Genomic DNA, 23,099 nt, shown 5'->3' with positions numbered 1-23,099 from the left:
TGTCAATCTGTTTTTTCACTTCAGCAGGTGGGTATTGTAGTTTTAAGAATGCTTGATAGAGATCTTGTAGGTGCTTGTCTCTATCCGAGGGATTGGAGCAAATGCGGTTATATCTTAGAGCTTGGCTGTAGACAATGGATCGTGTGGTGTGTCCTGGATGGAAGCTGGAGGCATGTAGGTAAGTGTAGCGGTCAGTAGGTTTCCGGTATAGGGTGGTATTGATGTGACCATCGCTTATTAGCACAGTAGTGTCCAGGAAATGGACCGCTTGTGTGGATTGATCTAGGCTGAGGTTGATGGTGGGATGGAAATTATTGAAATCATGGTGAAATTCCTCAAGGGCTTCTTTTCCAAGGGTCCATCATCTGAGTCTCCATTGTCCTTGGACTTGCTGTGGATTAGTGTTGCATGTTTCCAGTGTTTTTCAATTACATTTTTGTGATGCAACCTCAGACGTGTTATTTCCTGGATTTTGCTGGTCTGTGTCCAACTTTCACGCTATTTATTTAAACAAAGAGGTGCCAGAAGTTTGGTATTTGTGAAATTCTGATGGATGCTGTTCACATGCCAAAAGTTTGGAGGAAATAAAAATCTGAATTAAGTGTGAGCATCATTTTGAGCAAAACCCTCTTGGTTGCAGCAGAGCTAAAATCTTTCTGTTCTGAGAGGCAGCTGGGAAAGACCTTGCAAGGCACTGAGCTCCTATCACTTGGTAATGGAGAGGGGTGGCTCAACATCTTGCAGAATCTAGTCCAGAAGGCCCTGGTGATAGACAGATAACTATGTAATTGCTAGCAAGAAGCAGAAAAGGTACCCTTGAATGCTTTAAGAGTCAGCGTAGGTTTTGAATAGCGAATGAGGCAGGTGCATGACAAGCAGGTAGTGACGACGCATTCATAAACGCAGCAAAGAGTCCTGTGGCACCTTATAGACTAACAGACGTATAGGAGCATGAGCTTTCTTGGGTGAATACCCACTTCTTCGGATGCATTTCAGAAGTGGGTATTCACCCACGAAAGCTCATGCTCCTATACGTCTGTTAGTCTATGAGGTGCCACAGGACTCTTTGCTGCTTTTACAGATCCAGACTAACATGGCTACCCCTTTGATACTTGACATTCATAAATGAGATTTTTTGTTTTCTTTTTTAAATGGAAATTGGGGAGGAGGGAAAGAGTTTGTGGAATTTTTTTGCTTCAAAACACGTAAGCTGGAGTCATGTTTATGTGATTCAAATAGCTAGATACTTCATTTAAGCAATAGTATTATGCAAAGAAGGGCTGTATCCCATTAAAAAAAGTGTATTAATTACTGGAGAATGCTGACTTGAATTTCTAAACTTTGGTGGCAAATGAGGCATGAAATGTATTGTTATAAATGTGTTGTCCAAAGTATCTGTAGTGGCAGCATTTAATTATGCTGGTAGAATGCTCTGAAAGGTTTCTGAAGATTCAGTCAAACACAGACAGCAGATCTATTGGATTGTCAAATGTGAACATAGTTGCTCTCCTGCACAAACTGATGTTTTGGGAAAATACGGAGTGTGTTGGATGGGGGCGAGTGGGTGGAATTGAAATGAACAGCAGTTTATAGACACCATCTAAGTCTATTTCAGGGTGTAGCATGCCACCTTTTTCATAGAGATTTGCTTATGGCATAATGTGAGAGGGTATCACATATTGACAGAAACTAAGCGGATACAGAAGTATTGTTAAAAGGTGTGTGTGTGTGTGTGTGTGTGTGTGTGTGTGTGTGATGACTGAGATGGGTTTAAATGTGGTCTGTGTGCTGCTGCCTACGAACAATTCAAATAGGCAGTTGTCTACATAGAGCAGCTGTCCACGCAGGATTAGTGGACGCATTCTTCTGTTTAGTGACTCCCTGTATCATCTGCTCTTTCGAAAGCTTGATGGGATAAAGTGCTTCAAAGAAACCTCAGCTGAGATTGGCAGGGGTCTGGTAAATTGGGAGCTCAATGCTGACTGCTACCACAGTATAAAGCCTTTTTTTTTTATTTCTATTGGTGTTAGATTTTAGTAAACCCAAATTTGGTGCCTAATTTCAACAAGCAGCCAATTTCCACACTGCATACAAGCCCTAGGTATGAAGCCTACTATGCCAGAACTTCCCGATGGGATAAGCAAAAGTCCGATGTGTATTCCCCACACAGGTGTCACTCCACTTGTGCATGAATGCACCACATTCTCCTTTCTGCAGGGAGCTCATCGGTCTGGAATCTGGGTCTCTGCTCCCTGTTCCCTTCTTAAAGGATGCTCCCCTCCTTGCCTGGTTTCTTGGATTTTGTCAGTCAACATTGTCCTCCTACCTGCAGTCATTTCTCTCGCTCTGGTTGGTTGTTACCTCATGCTGCGACAGAAGCTCTGCTGAAGCACACCTGTAGTGACGGCAAAGGCAGTGGGGTTAGAGTGGAGCATATGTCATAAAAGAGCAGGCCTGATCCATTCTGTGACTGTCCCCTCCTGCTTAGCTAACCCCATGGGACCTGAGAGGGAGAGGGGTCCCTCAAAGCAAACCCTAAGACACCTGCACTGAAGGCAGGTAAGGAGATAAAGTATCCCTGCTTTCCTCCAAGCTATAGTGCCCTTGGTGGACGTTCTCAAATTCATGTTTAAGGAGTCTAGATGGGAGGTGACCTATGCTCTAGTTCACCGGTTGGCTTCACCACATCTGGCTTGGGCCTAGGTAGATAGACTGGCCAACATGGGAAGCACCCATCCGGGACAAAACCTGAAGCAAGGCACTGTTGGGGGTAGGGGCCTGAAAACCCCCTGTTTTGCTATGGCTTTAGCATTCCCTCATTACTCTCTGAAAGGGAGAGTGCCTCCTGCATCTCCATGAATGAGCTGGAGAGTTCTAGAAAACTGAGGGAAAGTACTGCCTTTGGCCAGAGAAGACACAAAGGAGGCGTACAGGTCTGAGGTCCAAGATCATGCTTATCTCTTACAATCCAGCACTCCCTCCTCTGCAAGTCTGTGGTGGTTGGGAACTCGTTTGATCTCCTGGGCTGATTCCCTGGTGAACTTGCACATCCAAGTGTGCAAGTAGTGGAAGGTATCATTGGCCCTCACAGCCTCCAGGTCATGGTCCTCCAGCAGTGTTGGACCATTCAGACAACACAGTGGTTTCTGAAACACAAGCAGGATGATGCCAGGAGCCAGAAGCTGGCATGAGAAGCCATGATGATGATGGACTGGCCAGAAGACTACTTGCTATCCCTCAGGACTCCCCTGGCTGGCATGCTCAATCCTCAAGCAGACAGCCTAAGTCCAAAGGCCCTCCCAGAGGAATGGGAGGTGAATGGAGAAGTGTTACATCAAGTCTACAAACCTTGGGGCAAAATGTCATTGAATCTGTTTACGACAGCCAAGAGTGCTAAGTGCAATGACTAGAAAGCCAGAGAAAAGAGGACCTGATGACCACTATGTTCCTTGTTCCTCTATTATGGTAGCTTGTAGAGCCCTAAGCTGAGATCAGGTGCCCTGCGCTTGTAAAGTGCGCAGTACAATGGGAAAGTCCCTAACAGACAAGAAGTAGAGAATTTATACTCGGGATCCAAAGAAATTCAAGGCAAAGCTGACATGCTAGGAAGCTCCAGAACTGGTACAAATGGTTAATGTTACCTCTGCCTTTCTGTAGACTTGTAATGTCTGTTTGCAAACAATCACCAGTACTTTATATTTAAAAATAATTGTCCTCAGTCAGCACTGGCACATTTATGATTCTCATCTAGCGTACAGCAGTGCAAATGAGGCATGGGTCTATTGAAGCGAATGGAGTAACATCTCTATAAGTGAGGAAAATCAGGCCCAATGTAAGTGGAGTTCATCTTTCTCAGACATTTAATCATGCTAACCTTCTTTGCCCTATTTAAATTTCATGGCATTCAGTCCTGTTTCAGTCCCTTTCTGTGCACCTAGTTTAAAAGGCAGTAAGGAGCTTGACTGCCCAGCTCGAAACAGTCAAACAGCTGCCACTCGTTTATTTAGCATTTTTGGTCACCGTGTCCAACAAAGTAATTTGATAATCAGTGATCAGTGCAAGTACATAGTAAAAGTGCACTAAATTTGTTTTTACTTCTGAGTGTATATTGCAGGTGTTATATAAAAACACAGATGATATACCTATTTTTCTTTTTATGACTCCTGCTGTAGGTCTTGTATTTAGATGGAACAGCAGCTGCTCCTTCCTTCCCCTCCCACCCAGCATTATTTTACAATCATTTTACTCCTTGCTGGCAGAAAGATGACAGTCCTGAAATGGAAGGGGGTGGGAGGACCTAGTCCAAGCTAACAGAAGCAGCAGCAGCATTTGGTGCCTGCAGCCATGTCTTGTTTTAAATTAAATCCATTCATTGGTGTTGGAACAAAATTAGCATATCACCCTTGGCTCATATTCAAAAGGTTAGAATTTTCTTTCAGTATCCAGATGAGTGGAGATATGCAAACTATGTAATGGGTGGAAAAACATACACTCTTATCATGAGATATTGGAAACTAGGGTCCTGATCCAAAGCCCATTAAAAAAACAATGGTAATCTTGGGTTGGTTGGTTGGTTTGTTTTTAACCAGAACTATTGTTGATAATAGGCCCTGTCTTGTTCCATTGAAGTCATTGGGAGTTTATGGCACCTTGCTGCTTAGTCATCGAAAAAGCTGCATACCTTGGTGATCTTTTTCCTTCTTTGCTTTCATTTTCTTTTTTTCCCTATGAGAACTTGCAGTGTGAGGTTGTTGCTATTTCTGATTTCTTCGCCTCTTTCACTTATTCATTTCCCATCCAAAATAGGAGAGAAACTGACTCCCAGAGGCAGAAGAATCAAGAGCAGCAGGGCTAGCTGACAAATAACCTTCCTACCCCAAACAAAACTCTCTGTGGCAAGTGTTGAATGCTTTACTGGATCCCTGCTAGGCTGAATGTATTAGTCAATGGTTAATACAAAACGTTAAGGTGAAGGAGCAGTGCTAGAAACCTAGCACCATGCTCCCAGCTCTGACAGGCAGCTCATGCTTGATCCCTACTTGAGCACTATATCCTTCCTATAGGCTTCTGTGTTAGTAGGAATCTGCTCACATTGATCCCTCAGTCTCTGGAAGAGGAAATCTCTCTAGCCCTACCTTCTATTTCTGCACCTCCTGGCTTCTGTGATGGAGGTGGGACTCTTTCCCAAGCCTCTGTTTTTTTTGGTTCATCTCCTTCATGCCCAACTGCAGTGCTTACCTGTGCTCCTACTCATAGTTTCCCCAAAGCAGCAGCATGAATCCGTAGTTCTTAGGCATTGTCTACATGATTACGGGTGAGGAGAGATTGACTGGCATAGCAGTATAATTTAGCTATTCTGGAATAACTCCATCACATGGACACTGTATTCTGGAATAACAGTGATTTTATTCTGGAACAACTAGTCTGCTTTGTGAATGGAGTAATTATTCTGTAATAAAGTCCCTCTTCTTGGTGACTTATTCCCCTTCAATAAGGGGAACTATTCTAGAATAGCTATCATGGAATAGCTTTGTCTAGGATTGGGCATTTCACCAGTCCAAAAATAATTAGTCAATTGACTGGTTAAATATTGTCAAAAATGGTCCAATAGTTCAAAGCAGTTACTCTTTTACTCTTTTTACTTTTCTAATAAGTAAGTCTTTATGATTTCTAGTAGGTCTAGTCTGAGATACTTATGCCTAATTAAAAAAAAAAGTCAATTAACGTGTGTCTTTTTGCATTTTTTTCTTACGTTCTAAAAAATGAAAGAATGGCACCATGATGCAATCAAAATTGTAGGCTGCTGCTTACATCATGGCATTCTTGCTGGAATATTTGACAATGGTCAAATAATAAGCTGTCATTTGAGTGGTCAGTTGACATTATTTGACTTACCAAGTCTAGCTTAGGCTTTGTCTACACTGGAACTTTGTCGGCAACACTTTTGTCATTCAGGTGTGTTAACCCCCTCCCACCCCCACCCCACCCCCGAATGACAAAAGTTTTACTGACGAAAAGCACCGGTGGCTGACACAGCTGCTGCCGTTGGGGGTGGAAGTTTTTTGTCAGCTGGAGAGCTTTCTCCTGCTGACAAACAGCTGCTACACTGCGCGTCTTTTTGCAGCACGGCTATAGCGGCACAGCCGTGTTGCCAAAAGCTGCATAGTATAGACAAAGCCTTGGTCTACAGCAGGGGTAGGCAACCACTGATTTTCAGTGGCACTCTCACTGCCCGGGTCCTGGCCACTGGTCTGGGGGGCTCTGCATTTTAATTTAATTTTAAATGAAGCTTCTTAAACATTTTTAAAAACCTTATTTACTTTACATACAATAATAGTTTAGTTATATATTAGAGACTTATAGAAAGAGACCTTCTGAAAACGTTAAAATGTATTACTGGCACGCGAAACCTTAAATTAGAGTGAACAAATGAAGACTTGGCACCCCACTTCTGAAAGGTTGTCAACCCCTGGTCTACAGTAATTATGCTGGTCAATTTCCTCATCTAGAGAAGCCCCTAGTAACTTGGTTCTGAACAGTAGCAATTAAAACTGACCCAGAGGCTTGTTACTTTCATTCTGCATCTTTTCAGGAAATCTGTGAGCAGCAGCAGCAAGGTCATTGGAGGATCAGCAGACTCCGAAAGGCAACACTGCATTGATCTGCATTGGGTTCACATTTAGACAGTTACTGCGGGAATGATAAGGGCTAGAAACTGAAACTTTGTTTGTAAATTAAAGTTTCAGTTCTGCAGAAACTTGTTGCTTGAGTTCTTATGCTCACTGAGGAAAGCTTTCTACTTGCTCCTGGTAAATGGAGTATTCAATCCCTGATTTGAGGAAAGATGCTGAGAAATCGCTTCTGGTTATTTATGGGAGTCGTGTGTCGAATGTTAATATTTCTGAATGTGTCCCTTTTTAAAATAAGATTAGAGTTGCAGTAAGGGAGTTCTGCCAATAGGGTTACAAGGAGTGGGAGGAGGGAAATGTGTGGAATTGAAAAGTAAAGCCAGGGGAGGGGGAGGGGGAGAAAGGATTGAATCACCAAATGTGGGTGTCTCATATCTCACATACCAAATGTTCCCAGACCTTCATCCTGCATGGCAGCAACCTGTGTGTCTGACTCTTTTATTTCTTCTTAGCAACTGTTACCAGGGAAGTCTGCATACTGAAAAGAAGTTCCAAGAACTTTTAATCACAACATTTTAAAGCAATGGATAAAGTTCATGTAAACACTGTCAAAACACTGCATCTATTGTAGTTAGGTGGGAAAAAAGGAAGCACATTAGAGCAATTTTGCTTCACTGCTGCAGCTGACTATAAAATATACATAAGTATGGATGTACAGTTACACTCCAAAAATAAATCCATGGTAATTCACGTTTGTTCTAATTAAAGAATTATAAAAGCAATATGTGTATTACCAAATACATAGTTACTTGATTCAAAATTCTGTACGAAATTCTTTAGTTATTGTAGATTCCACAGGCTAGACTTGTGAAGCTGCTTTCTAAACTATGCCCACAAAATCTGTGCACATTCGCTTAGAGGACATGAGGACAGGCCTGGCTATGCTGGTGTCAAATTTATATATTCCAAAATAGGGGCACGGGCCCATTTTACAGGCATTTTTTATGTTGCTTTGAAAATTTGGTCTCTAAGCTCCTATTTTGAGTTAAAAGTTGCCTACTCTATGGGCCAGACGCTCAACTGTGTCTAGTGTCAGCTGGGTGCAACTGAGAAGGGAAAATGCAAAGGCACCACTTGTGATTCCCTAATTTGGGGGGCAGGTCTCCTCCCCTAGACTGGAGGCTAGTACACCAGCAGAGCATAACTGGAGTGCAGTAGTGCTCTGTTCACATCTCTTTTCCTCAACACAACCCCTGTGCTGGGATAATAAGGGGGAAGTGCAACAGCTATGTTTGCATTTCCTAACTTTTGGATGTTTCACTGTAATATCATTGTTCTCATGATGTTGTAGTTTGCATATAGAATGTAGCGTGCAATATAATCATCATTATGTATTTGTTTTGGTCTCTCTCAAACGTTTTCCAGCATTAGTCACAACTCTAGTTCTGTGCTGCCAAGGCTGCTTCCCCACTCTGAACTTTAGGGTATAAATGTGGGGGCCTGCATGAAACTTCTAAGCTTAACTACCAGCTTAGATCTGGTCTGCTGCCACCACTCCCAAAGTGCTAATTCCCTTTCCTGGGTAGCCTTGAGAGACTCTCCACCAATTCCCTGGCGAATACAGATTCAAACCCCTTGGATCTTAAAACAAGGAGAAATTAACCATCCCCCCTCCTTTCTCCCACCAACTCCTGGTGGATCAAGATCCAACCCCCTTGGATCTAAAAACAAGGAAAAATCAATCAGGTTCTTAAAAAGAAGGCTTTTAATTAAAGAAAAAGGTAAAAATCATCTCTCTGTAAAATCAGGATGGGAAATAACTTTACAGGGTAATCAAACTTAAAGAGCCCAAAGGACCCCGCTCTAGCCTTAGGTTCAAAGTTACAGCAAACAGAGGTAAACTCCCTAGTAAAAGGTACATTTACAAGTTGAGAAAACAAAGATAAAAACTAACACGCCTTGCCTGGCTGTTTACTTACAAGTTTGAAATATGAGAGACTTGTTCAGAAAGATTTGGAGAGCCTGGATCGATGTCTGGTCCCTCTTAGTCCCAAGAGCGAACAACCACCAAAACAAAGAGCACAAACAAAAGCCTTCCCCCCACCAAGATTTGAAAGTATCTTGTCCCCTTATTGGTCCTTTGGGTCAGGTGTCAGCCAGGTTACCTGAGCTTCTTAACCCTTTACAGGTAAAAGGATTTTGGAGTCTCTGGCCAGGAGGGATTTTATAGTATTGTATACAGGAGGGCTGTTACCCTTCCCTTTATAGTTATGACATATGCCTTAAGTTCAGCTGCAACTATGAAGTCAAAACCACTGGTTGAATGGTCTTTGTGACACATATTGGAGATTGGCACAAAGTTAGGGAAAGTAACATTCATTGCCACTCAAGGTAGCTAATATATCTGCTCTGCACACACAAAGCAGCTGGTTAGGGAATTGCAAAGGGACAGCATCAGACCCACATTCACTAAATTGGAGGAGGCGATTATTACAACAAAATAACCACAAGTATATAGCGAGTTTACTGTGTGCTTGCAACCTCTCAGGAAGTGTGGTTTATCTTCTATAACCGCATGACTGCGAATGATTAAAAAATATAAACAAGAAAGGAAACACCCCTTTGGCTTAAACATTATTTACTTCTGCACAGTACGTATTTTCCAAGTGTAATGAAAACTTTGAAAAGGTTCTGATGCACTGTAATCTGCACTATCCCATCTGCTCTTTTGCTCCATTGCTGCGTGTCTCTCTGTTAAAGCAGCATGAAACAAGCTTCTCCATATTTTCCCAGCGTTTTCCAAAGAACAGTTTCATTAACAAGGTGATGCTTTGTTTCCCAGCTTCTCTTATGGAATGCTTGATTTTTTTTTGGAGAGAAGAAAAGCAGGTTTGCTTGGTGAAAACTGGCTTTCACTTATGGTCCATGCATACAAAAATCTTAGGGCCAAATCCTTGGCAGGTGTACATTGGCATAGCTCCAATGGATGGAGCTGTGCTGACTTACACCAGCTGAGGATCTGGCACTGTGTGTGGGCTGTGAATATTGCTTAAAAAAAAAAAGATTTTTAGAACTATGCATCATATAGCATGGTAGAATCTATAGATTTGTTGGGCGCTGAGGCTTTGTTTACAGTGTGGTGAAAATTACATGTTTCCCGGCTAAGTGCCCTTTCCAGCCAAAAATACCCACAGCCTGCTGGGCTGTTCTACCCCCAAAGGGAACAGATGCTGAGTAAGAAGTGTGCTAATCTATCTAGAGGAAAGGTGAGGGCACTGCACAGGGCCAAAAAAAGGTGAGGGGGAGAAATATTTACAATGGAGAATTGAAGCGCGGAGCTCATGAAAACTAACTTCCAGCTTCCCATGCCTTGCAGTACAACTAATCACAATATTCAGTATAGTTGTGGGGAGATGCATAGATCCTGGATCTAACTTCCATACATCCATATCGATCACTTCTGGGGACTGGGGGATGGACATCCTCCCTCTTCCCTGTGAGGGGAACAGGTGGGGTGCACCCTTTTGCAAAAACTGTATAGTGGGACCCCCATTTCTGTTAGTCTTCATTCTTTCCTCCTCCATCACTGTTGGTGTGCTAGTGAATCAGTGGCCAGTGGGCTACTTCGCTTCTCCTGAGTTGAGCTCCAGAATGGGAGTTCTTAGCCAACATGATTTTGCTCTTTGGAGTTCTACAGCCTCTTTAAAACTTGGTGGCTATTTGTCTCTTAGTCAAGGAGAACTCACTCCTGCTTTCAGCGATTGGGGACACATTGAACAGGATTAAAGACAATGAAATTTCCTGATTTTAATTAACTTGTGTCCCTAGAGACATGTGATTTATAAGTTCAGGTAGCAAGGAAACTGAGAGTGGCTAAGGTGAAATCATTATCTGTGCTGTGGCTCTTGTCCGCCAATTAAAATCTCTCGCTCTCTCCACTTTTGTTTGCAGTACTGTGTGAATGCAGTGCACTCCTGTTGTGAAATCTACGAGTAGAAGAACAGGCGACCTCTCACTGTAAGGCAGCTTCCTGTTTACAGCGCACAACACTTTGATGAAATGATTAGTGGACCCTTAAGCAGCCTGTTCATCTGAGTTTAGAATAAAGTTGGAGGAAAGGCAGAAAATAATCAACCTAAGTCTAAATGAAAACAAACCATTATTTCTTTAATCATGGTGGCAGTACGGGAGCCATAAATCAGGGAGACAGGTAACAGAGCGGCTACAGGAAACACAGATAAATAGAAAAGGTTAGATTTTTCTTTAATGATATTTTAGCTGCTCAGTGACCCTGAATGTGCTAAACTTTCACACAGGAGGGATAAAATCAAAAAGATTACCCAAGAAGGAAATCACCATCTTATAAAACCACACACAAAGAGATTCTTCTAACTGTGCGCAGGACACTCCGTCTCAGCTGCTTCCTTCTCCTCCATGCATGCCCTCCCCTTGCTACCTCTCAGGAATTGAAAACAGACTGTCTGAAGTGTTAATGGAGCAGAGTTCTTGTTCCATAGGAGATGTCAATGGAGTTTGGAGAGAGACAGAGACGAGTAGCTTTTTTGTTCATAGTAGATACAGTGTAGGTACCTTTTTGTTTCTTACATGGGCAAGTAGGATCAAACTAAAAATCAGAAACCTGATTGTTGAATTCCCGGATACTTTTTCTTTAGACACAGATTTGAGCTCAGCAGCCACGTCCAAGAGATAACTGGTGGGAGAGGACTGAACCACAAAAATGTTTTTAAATGTAGGAAGAACACTCTCAGTGCTTTTTTACAATCACTTTTTTTTTTATTGTTAGAGAGGGAAATGTGATATGGAATTATTACAGTAGGCAGCTGGGAGTTGATGATTCCTAGGTTCTATTCTCTCTGCTCTGTCACATCTGTCTGTGTGAGATCTTGGGCCACTAACAGAGCCGTGTATTTTCAAGTGTCCTCATTTTGGGCATGTCCATTTTTGAGTGCTCTGCTTGGGACACCTAGGGCCTTGTTTGCAGGGATGTTAAATACTCAGAGTTCTTAGAGATCACTGGGAGCAGTGTCTGCTCAGCGCTTTCAGATCTAAGGCATGTCTCCTTTTGAGCATCCGGAAAGGGAACATCCTAAATGTTGGACTTAATTTCTGTCTGCCTCAATTCCCCAGTCTGTAAAATATGGACAATAATACTGTTGTTCCCAATTTCCAGAGTTGTTGATGAGAGACTTTTTAAGGTCTTTGGAGGGTAAATGCTATAAAAGGGCAATGTATTATTAATGATTAATTTTTAAAAATTCAAATGTTTCATTACCAAGTGGGTTGATTACCATGCCCCCAGCTTCCCCAAGGTTTTCCATTACATGCATGTAATTGTGGGTGAGCTGTGGGTGCTGGGCTGCAGTGTGTATGTTTTGGCCCTTTCTTTTTAAAAAAGTATTGAAGCATCAAGGGTGATGTGATTAGCATTTTTTAAATTAAATAAAGGTATTGTCTGGAATCTGGGCTTGATCCAAAACCTACTGACTTCTGGGCTTTGAATTAGGTCATTTGTGAACAAACAGAAGAAGGAGAGTTGTCCAAATTTAGGGCCTACCAACCATGGCACTGAAATGCTTGGTATTTGGATCCAGTCTCTAGATTTTAATCCAGCAACTAGCATGTGTTGAATTATGTTAGAATCCATTTTGATTAAGTCAGGGGTTCTCAAACTGGGGATTGGGGCCCCTCGGGGGATCGTGAGGTTATTACAGGGGGGAATCATGAATTGTCAGCCTCCACCCCAAACCCCGCTTTTCCTCCAGCATTTATAATGGTGTTAAATTAAAAACACTTTTTTATATATTTATGGGGGGGGGTCGCCTTCGGAGACTTGCTATGTTAAAGGGGTCACCAGTACAAAAGTTTGAGAATCACTGGATTAACTAAACTAACTTTATTCTGTCTGATTCCTGTATTCAGAAAGAGTTGGAAGCAGTTGGGTTTTTCATTCTTTCTGCCTTTCTATTCATAAATCTGATGAGTAGGTGAAAAAGTTAACTTACAATAAAAGAAAAGCGGGCAAAACGTTAACACAAGGAAACCTTTGAGGAGTTCTAGCTGTTAGGGCTTGTCTACATGGGAAAGTTGCACCAGTGTAACCTAATGTGTGAATTTAATTTGACATAGTTAAACTGGCACAACCCCCTGTGTGGACACTTCTCCCTCTGTATAAGTGGGGGGTTTTGCTTTAGTTTGTTGATTAGCAACAGGTTTATATTAAACCTAAATATTCCACTCTTAAAATTGTCCACACGTATGTGCACCAGTTAATGCTGTTAAAAAACTGCTAAACCCGTGCAACTTTCTTTTGTAGACAAGGCCTTGGAGAATGTGCTCTCTGTATGTACATTTACACTGCAGTTAGACACCTGAGGCTGGCCCTTGCTAGCAGACTTGGCCTTGTGGGGATTGGGTGAAGGGGCTGTTTAATTGCGGAGTAGACGTACGGAGCCCAAGCTCTGGGATCCTTCCACTTCACGGGGTCTCTCACCCCAAACTCCAACCCGAGACCAGACCTCTACACTGCAATTTTATAGTCCCACCGCCCTGCCCCGTGAGCCTGAGTTAGCTGACACGGGCCAGCTGCATGAGTTTTATTGCAGTGTAGACGTACCCTTAAGCTTTTATGAAATCCAACTGTGGATCTCAGCAGATCTGATAACACTGGTCTACAATTTTTGAAAAGTCGTCTGCTTCAGAGATAAAATGTGCTATTTATTATGTAGTTTGATGTGCTGAATTCAAATATGACAATTAGAACAACTGATTGGCTACTGTTTCTAAGATATATTTAAGTTTTTACATTTTATGTCTATGTATATTGTGTAGATAGTAGAGTTTTAATCATAAATTGTAAACCTAGGTCTTTTCATGGGTTTATGGTTGCTTTACATGATAATATTTCACCTGTCCTGTTATGTAACACTTTAAAAATCAGCAAAAGGGTTATATAAATCAAATTGATTATGAAACAAAAGGCAAAAAACTATTATGTACATAGCTTAGTCCTATTCAGTGTCTACTCGGCGCTTCTTGGCTTGTCTCTTGTATTCATTAAATGGAGCTTCTCTTGTCACTGTCCAGCAATAGTCTGCAAGCATTGATGGGCTCCATCTGCCCTGATAGCGTTTCTCCATTGTTGCAATGTCCTGGTGAAATCGCTCGCCGTGCTCGTCGCTCACTGCTCCGTAGTTCGGTGGAAAAAAATCTAGATGAGAGTGCAAAAAATGTATCTTTAGTGACATGTTGCAACCAAGGCTTTTGTATGCCTTGAGGAGGTTTTCCACCAACAACCTGTAGTTGTCTGCCTTGTTGTTTCTGAGAAAATTTATTGCCACTAACTGGAAGGCTTTCCATGCCGTCTTTTCCTTGCCACGCAGTGCATGGTCAAATGCATCATCTCGAAGAAGTTCCGAATCTGAGGACCAACAAAGACACCTTCCTTTATCTTAGCTTCACTTAACCTTGGAAATTTTCCACGGAGGTACTTGAAAGCTGCTTGTGTTTTGTCAAGAGCCTTGACAAAGTTCTTCATCAGACCTAGCTTGATGTGTAAGGGTGGTAACAAAATCTTTCTTGATTCAACAAGTGGTGGATGCTGAACACTTTTCCTCCCAGGCTCCAATGACTGTCGAAGTGGCCAATCTTTCTTGATGTAGTGGGAATCTCTTGCACAACTATCCCATTTGCAGAGAAAACAGCAGTACTTTGTGTATCCAGTCTACAGACCAAGCAAGAGAGCAACAACCTTCAAATCGCCACAAAGCTGCCACTGATGTTGGTCATAGTTTATGCACCTCAAAAGTTGTTTCATGTTGTCATAGGTTTCCTTCATATGGACTGCATGACCAACTGGAATTGATGGTAAAACAGCTTTAAGACTTGTCTTCGATGAATCCATGACCAGTCTCCACTCATCTGGATTGTGAACAATGTTGAGGGCTGCCATCACACCATCGATGTTGTTGCAGGCTACAAGATCACCTTCCATGAAGAAGAATGGGACAAGATCCTTTTGACGGTCACGGAACATGGAAACCCTAACATCATCTGCCAGGAGATTCCACTGCTGTAGCCTGGAGCCCAACAGCTCTGCCTTACTCTTGGGTAGTTCCAAATCCCTGACAAGGTCATTCAGTTCACTTTGTGTTATGAGGTGTGGTTCAGAGGAGGAGAATGGGAGAAAATGTGGGTCCTGTGACATTGATGGTTCAGGACCAGAAGTTTCATCCTCTTCCTCTTCCTCGTCTGACTCAAGTGAGAATGATTCTGGTGCATTAGGAACCGGCAGTCCTTCTCCGTGGGGTACTGGGCATATAGCTGATGGAATGTTTGGATAATGCACAGTCCACTTTTTCTTCTTTGACAGACCTTTCCCAACTGGAGGCACCATGCAGAAGTAACAATTGCTGGTATGATCTGTTGGCTCTCTCCAAATCTTTGGCACTGCAAAAGGCATAGATTTCCTTTTCCTGTTCAACCACTGGCGAAGATTTGTTGCACAAGTGTTGCAGCATATGTGTGGGGCCCACCTCTTGTCCTGATCTCCAATTTTGCAGCCAAAATAAAGGTGATAGGCTTTCTTAACCATAGTGGTTATACTGCGCTTTTGTGATGCAAAAGTCACTTCACCACAAACATAGCAGAAGTTATCTGCACTGTTCACACAAGTACGAGGCATCTCTGCTCGCTTTGGCTAAACAGAAATGTGTCCCTTTGCAAAATCAAACACTGACAAATAAGAGAGCACGACACTGTATGATTTCTAGAGCTGATATAGGGCAATTTGTTCAGCAGAGTGATGTAAGCTTCGTTATGATTGCATCATCCCTGACTTCTAGGAATAACATGATGCAATTCATATCATGTATGACGCAATACCAGCTTCAGATTGCATCATTCGTTGTTTTGCCTAAAAAGCAAGTACTGTCCAAACCCAGTCATAGATTTATTCATAGATCCAGTCAAAGATGTATTTTAGTCATTTCTGGTTTAAATTGAGATCCCTTCCCTTTATAACTCACTTATCCTCCGCCATTCCCAAGTCAAGGGTTGTATATACTGACCCAATAGCATATCTTGAAAACTAGAGCCAATCAACAATTTTAAGCATCATTTTCGTTCTCAGTGACCCAGAATTAGTACAGTTTGACTACATTTATTTCAGAAGCATTTTGGCTGTAGAGCAGTGTAATCCTTTTGGCTGTCGTCTTCAAATCTCATAAGTTCCATTGCTTCCCCAGGAGTAGGGAGGAATGCATTTTAGAGGTGCTCTGACCCCCAAAGAAGCCCTGGAATGTGTGAGATTCTGAACAGAGCAGCAGGCCATCCTGCTGAAGTGTGCCAAAACTAGGGAGTGCCTTCCTATTCCAGTGAAATCTCATCCTGTGGTGGGAGATGGAGGAAATAGTCCAGTGTGTGCGCGCACGGGTGCATGGGAAAATTTCAGTAAGTTCAAATAAGCACTATGGAACTGAACTTACACTGATTTCATGCCTGTCTCTCAGTGGAACTTCACTGAAATCTATGGGAGTTAGTTATACCAGGTAAAACTGATAGAACAGAGAATCAGGCTTCAACCCTGCCAACAGTTAAGCATTTACTTATTTTTAAGCATATGAGTAGCCCCGTTAAAGCCGATGCACTGGTCTGCAGAATTGGGATCTAACCTTTGAGGGGGTTGAACCAACCCTTTGTCCATCAGTAGCTCCAGCGAGAAGTTTGGAATCTGGTGAGTACAGGGTTGCAATCATAAGGTTTCTCCAGTCTTTTTTTCTCAGTACATTTCCTCTGTAAACATCATATAAGTGCTGCTTGAGTGAAGGTTGTTTTTTTTCCTTTAAAGCCATTTGATTTCCTGTCTTCTGTTTCGAAGATTCTGCCTTAATGCTGGCAGGTGACCTGTTAATATTCTGAAAACTGGATTTTTTTTTTTTTTTAAAGGATTGATGCTTTCAACATTTTTTTAAAAATTCCTTCACATTACTCCATTTTAACAGCCAAGGCAATTTTCCACATGGTGGCTTTATGGAAATGGGCTGCAGCTCTTGCCAACCATGACCAGAACATTATAGGAAATGTATTTTCATGGAAGATTTGCTGCAACTGCCAAATGGGAAAAGGGGGAGGGGGTTTGTTCTGTTAATGGACAACTGCATGTCATGATGTGAATCCCTTCTATTAAATTAAATTGGCTGCATTTCCCATCATTGCAAACTCCTTGCTGAAGCAAATGGTCACTGACACACTGTTTCCCCGCTATAAAGGCCCTGTGGATTGACATGGCAAGACATCCTATGCTGGCACGGAGTGAGCAGCAAGCATACGTTTAGCTTGCTGGCTGAGATAAACTTATCAGGTACAAACAATTGGAATATTTCTGTGGGGTGCCTTGTTCAAACATGGAGCTAATGGAAATCAGCTTTTCAGATTGAAAACACGTGAGCAGTGATATTTTATATGATACATAAATAAAAATACAGATTAAGGCCCTGATTCTGTAAACATTTTTGTATGTGCCTAGCTTTAAGCCACGATTTAAAGAGAAGAATATGCGCGAGTCATGGCCAGTACAGGTGCCTTTGGTGCATGAAGGTATATTCTGGGTTTACATCCTCCACGGCAGTATTACTACAGATCAAGGTCTAATATTCCTTCACTATAAATAGCAGTGTTCAGTGCCTCACCTGTGAAACTGTGATCCATGTTGAGACTTTGCCTCCCTCACAGAACAATACCACTGCATGACTATTATTCTACAGTGGCAGAAAACCTCCTTGCCAATAGATAGATACACCAGATATGATATTTGGTGTTCAAATTCCACTGTTTAGTGGCAATGAGAATAGGGTAGTGAACAGCATGAGAGTGCCAAGATGAGAAAAGCAAACACATTATCCCACCTCCCCCTCAACAGACCCCAGGCTCCTATCCTGCAAAAAGATCCCTCAATATAGATTCTTAATGCCCATGCAGAGTCCAACTGACTTCAATGGACCTACAGCTGCTATAATTTAGTTTGCCTGGAACTCGACTGCAAATCTGTTTTCAGGAATTTAAAGCTGGACTATACAGATTTACGTTGGCCTGACGCTAGCCATGTGCATTTTTTTTTTTTTTTTTTTTACTGTGTCGGCAAATATGACTGAATTATTTAGGGGGGAAAAATAGAAGCTGGAATCTTCAGAAGCACTTAGCGTTGGCCTGGCACTGCTCTCATTGAGGTCGATGAGTTTTGGGAATCCCACCCCAAATATGTAAATCGTTATTTATTGTGTTTTTTAAATGATTTTTGGAGTTTAGCTTAGAAAAGTGATAACTAAGGGGGGAAATGATAGCAGTCTGTAAAATCCTGAAAAAAACCAGGGTCTCGCAATGAAATTAGTAAGTAGAATGTTTAATGCAAACAAACAAAATGACTTTTTCTCACAACGTACAAGTAACCTGTGGAACTCTTTGCCGGGGATGTTGTGATGGCCAAAAGTATAACTGGGTTTAAAAAAAGAACTGGGTAAGTTCATGGAGGCTAGGTCCTGAATGGCTATTTGCCAAAGTGGTCAGGTCGGTGTAACCCTATGCCCTGTGATGACCCTAAACCTCTGACTGCCAGGTGCCAGGAGAGGAAGATGGGTATATCACACCGGAATTGCCCTGTTCTGTACACTCCCCCTGAAGTGCTGGTATGGGCCGCGGTTGGAGACAGGATGTTGGGCAAGATGAACCATGGTGTGAACCAGTATGGCAGCTTTTGTGTTCTTACAGAGTTCTGTTTTTTGGTTTAATTTCATTCTAATAACCAGCCTGCTAGTTTTTAATTGGACCTAGGTAATGCTGATAAGTAACTGAGTATAGGAGAGAGGGGAATAGGAATGGCTAAGTAATACTAATTTAATACAATTAGCTCTGAGTGTACAGTAGATGCAACACTTGACAAGTTGCCAAACTATTTCTCTAAGAAAAGTCTCTCATTATGAGTCCCTTAATTCCTCACGCTGTACAGGAAAAGATTGTCCTAGCCCTGTTTGCTTACTAAGCAGAAAAACTGAGATGATCAATTAAAGTTGCACACTTTTGGACAGATGGCTGCATCATTTTTGATTAAGTGTGAATATTGGACTAATGGAGTTGGTATATCTGATCTGGTATTACGTTATGTCTAAAATCTATTTGTTTTTTAATCTTGCTCTTTGCAACATTGTCAGAATGATGCTATCTGGTACTGAGTACTCTCCTAGGCATCTCCTATTTTAATGTGAGGCTCACCATGTTAGATAAATGTTACAATAAAATTGGCAAACTACCATGAAGGGCTCTCTGCCTCAGGGGATAGGGCACCTGACTGGCACTCAGAAGAGCTGCGTTCTATTTTGGGTGGCTTTGGGCAAATTGTTTCACTCCTGTAACTCAGTTTGTGAAATGGTGATGAAGATACCTATTTCCTTTGTAAAGTACTTGGTGATTTGAACTTGAGAAGTGCTATATGTGCTGGCGACATAATTATTTTATGTGGCACTCTTTTCAACAGCTGGCCTTCACCTGGGAATTTGGAGACTTGTGGCAAAATCCTGACCCTGTTGAAGTCAGTGGCAAAATTTCAATTGCTGCCAGTGGAGCCACAATTTAGAAACTCGGGAACAACGTTCTGTCATGGCCTTTTATTGATAGTTATGTCCCGAAGGGGTGTGGTGAGACTGTTTATTTGCAGTGGGATAAAAACAAGCAAACAGATAAACATAAAACCCATGTGCCCTTTAAGGGTTGTGTACAGTAACTCCTCACTTAACGTTGCATTTTTCAGGAACATAACTACAACGTTAAGCAAAACGATGTTAAGCGAATCCAATTTCCCCATAAGAATTAATGTAAATAGGGGGGGGGTTAGGTTCCATGGAAATTTTTTTCACCAGACAAAAAACTACGTATTATATAGATATACACACACACACTATATGTTTTAAACAAACAATTTAATACTGCTCACAGCTATGATGATTGTGAAGCTTGGTTGAGGTGGTGAAGTTAGAGGGTGGAAGAGGGAGGGATATTTCCCAGGGAATGCCTTCCTGCTAAATGATGAACTAGCACTCGGCTGAGCCCTCAAGGGTTAACACGTTGTTAATGTAGCCTCTCACACAAGGCAGCACGAACACGAGGGAAGGGAAACAGCATAGCAGACGGAGACAGACATGCAACTTGTGTGTGGGAGAGAGAGATGCACACTGCCCCTTTAAGAAAGCTGACCCACTCTTAGGGTACATCTACACTACAGGGGGGAGTCGATTTAAGATACGCAAATTCAGCTACATGAATAGCGTAGCTGAATTCGACGTATCGCAGCCGACTTACCCCGCTGTGAGGACGGCGGCAAAATCGACTTCTGCGGCTTTCTGTCGGCGGCGCTTACTCCCACCTCCGCTGGTGGAGTAAGAGGGCCGATTCGGGGATCGATTGTCGCGTCCTGACGGGACGCGATAAATCGATCCCCGAGAGGTCGATTTCTACCCGCCGATTCAGGCGGGTAGTGTAGACCTAGCCTTAAATGCATTGTCTTTTTAAGTGGATCAGGAAGTTGAGACAGCAGCTGCTGCCCCAGGTGTGCTTGCGCGCTCGCTCTCTCTCTCTCTCTCTCTCTCTCTGTCCGTGTCCCCTCCCTGCTCTATATGGAGAAGGGGTAAGTGGGGTGCAGGAGCAGGGGAGAGGGGGACACCCTGACATTAGCCTCCCTCATTTTCCATCCCCCCCCCCGCCGCACACCAAGCAGGAGTCTCTGGGAGCAGCTCCAAGGCAGAGGGCAGGAGCAGCACATGGCAGTGGGGAGAGGGACAGCTGAACTGCCCTGCAAGTGATACCTGCTGGGTGGCTGAAGCACAGGGAATTTAGGGGAGCGGGGAGCTGATTGATAGGGGGGCTGCCAGTCCATTCTGGTTACAAGCCCCCACCAGCTAGCTGCAACAGGCTGCTCTTCCTGCAAGCAGTGGACAAAGCAGGTGGCTGCCAAATGACGTTAGAAGGGAGCATTGCACAACTTTAAACGACCATGTTCCCTAATTGATCAGCAACGTAACAACGAAACTACGTTAACTGGGACGACTTTAAATGAGGAGTTACTGTATGTATTTAGTAAATATTTGCAATGAATGACACCACCAAATATATCCTATGTGATTTCCCACCAGTGCTTTGGCTTTTTTCTTATTGATGGGTAGCCACTCTCCTCAGTATAGGTGTTTAGAGTCCAAACCACTTGCTTTAAAACCAGGAGCTTGATAAAGCAGTCATTTGAGAGACAGTGAAATTGTGCAGTCATTTTACAAATCACCCTTCCTATTGATGAGTGAGTCCATCTGACTGAAGAGACCAGTTTGCTAGATTGAGTATGACGGACCAGCTTGTAACCCAAAGACCGTCATCAAACAAACTTAGCACACCTGCTATTTGTCCTGAGTTTTTAAGAAGTTATTGCCAGAGTCACTAGATATTGACTAGGACAGGAAAAAATACAGACATTTGTTAAAAGTCCTGCCTTTCTGTGCAGGGTGGCTATTAAACACCTGTTAAATGTCACCTTCTTAAAATTATGATTCAGCACAATCACATCATAATACTTACTGTGCACTGTCAAGCAACTATAGATCTCTCCTTTCTAAATCCTGTTCTGTTGGGGACTGGAGCTGCCAGTGAAAGGCCTTGGCTAACTTGCAAGTTACAGCACAATAAAGCTGCTCAGAGCGCTGTACCTCACTCCCCGTCCACACTGGCTACAGCACTGCAGGTACTCCACCTCCCCGAGAGGAATAAGAGATGCAGCATAGTGGCTACAACTCCCGGGTGTCAGTGTGAACGAGGCGTTAACTTGCTGCCCTGTAATTATCTCCTTATCAAGTGGCCACTCTTCTCATTGTTGTGATCCGCTCCTGGAATGTGGGAATGTGGAAGTGCCGTTTCAAAGCTCTATACCAGAGAGAAAAAGCAAACATTTTGCAGTTTGCTTTGAGTGAGTGAGTGAGAAGCAGGGAGGGTAGGGGGGTCAGAACTTGCAAGGCAGGGTGCTGACACACTCTCAGCATCCCAAAAACCATCCGAAGAAGTGGTATATAGTCCACGAAAGCTTATGCTGAAATAAATTTGTTAGTCTCTAAGGTGCCACAAGTACTCCTGTTTTTTTTCTCTCTCCCCCCACACTCCCTGTCACACTCCATCCCACCCCTTTTGAAAAGCATGTTGCAGCCACATGAATGCTGGGATAGCTGCCCATAATGCACCGCTCCCAATGCAGCTGCAAATGTGGCCACGCCAGTGCACTGTCAGCTCTCCGTGAGGACAGACTACAGCGCTTTCCCTACTCAGCTGTCTGAAGGCAGGTTTAACTCACAGCGCTGTACAGCTGCAAGTGTAGCCATACCCAAAGAGAGAGAATATTCCATCCAACAAGATTAAAATGATGTATTCCTTTGTCCTGTGATAGACTGATAAGGCCATTTTCCTCTAAGCATCTTAATCACATGGTCAATGCCCCGCCTTGAGTAACTCTGTCAGAGGTAAGTGAGCAACATGCATCTGATGTTTGAGACAGTGATCAAAATGACAGGACAGAAATCCTCCCAGCCAGCAGCTCATTCAGGTGATGACTGACTGTGTTTATACATGTCAACATACTTTTTGTGGGCGACAGTCTTGCAACCCATGTTCTGGGAATAAATAAATTTGAGACTTAGTAAACCTCGCATAACATAACAGAAATGACATCAAAAGCTTGATGTAAGCTCACAAAAGCAGGAAATTCAGAGTTAAAGGTGGAGTCTCAGGTTATCCCTTTGCCTCAGATAGTACAATATCTAAAATGTATAGAATATTCTCACTTTGTAAGAGAGATGCATTCACATGTAACAGAAGCCATGAAAATCGCAGCTATGGAGTAAATCTCCATACTTGACTTGTGTGGATATTGCAGGTCTTCAAAGAGTGGGATACACTGATATTTTACATGTGTGACACACTCTAAGATTACCCCCACTGAGAGACCAATAATACATGGACAAAAGGGATGATCAAGAATGGAGCTGTACCATGTATCCTGAAATGCCCTGGCTCTTGTGGCTTATACTAGATATTTACTGTATAGTATTGTTGCCTTGTCTTACTTTCTTGTTTATTCAGTCAATCTGCCATGTAGATGGGGCATCTAACCATAGACCTAACATGCTTTGTTGATAGGCTTGCTAATAAGGCTTTTTCAGTGGGTTGGGATTTGCTATCTTTGGACCCCCCTCTTGGGAGGGAGGGCAGATAAATAATAGTAAGAGCTGTAATAGAAAAGTTACTGAGTTGGGCTTCCTGTTTATTGGCATGTCACAAAGAATGTAAGCTATAAAATAAACCTGCATTGATTCAAAAAAAATCCCTGCTTGCTCCTTGCTTCTTAAATTATAAGAAATAATTCAATAAGTGGAT

The 23,099-nt window shown here is 42.6% G+C and overlaps 1 protein-coding gene and 1 long non-coding RNA gene across 2 annotated transcripts in view; one reads left to right on the top strand and one right to left on the bottom strand.

Moving 5' to 3' along the window:
* HS6ST1 (heparan sulfate 6-O-sulfotransferase 1) overlaps nt 1-23,099 on the top strand; it is a 298,969-nt gene that overhangs the window by 25,705 nt on the left and 250,165 nt on the right. The window lies entirely within an intron of this gene.
* Nucleotides 1,970-8,817, bottom strand: LOC128842912 (uncharacterized). The gene is made up of 3 exons (XR_008446143.1): nt 8,609-8,817; nt 7,074-7,167; nt 1,970-2,395 (listed from the first exon to the last, which is right to left on the bottom strand). It is a non-coding gene; the product is annotated as an uncharacterized LOC128842912 (long non-coding RNA).

Source organism: Malaclemys terrapin, chromosome 9, assembly GCF_027887155.1.
Source record: "Malaclemys terrapin pileata isolate rMalTer1 chromosome 9, rMalTer1.hap1, whole genome shotgun sequence".
NCBI lineage: Eukaryota > Metazoa > Chordata > Testudines > Emydidae > Malaclemys > Malaclemys terrapin.
This window is presented reverse-complemented; position numbering and strand designations above follow the sequence as displayed.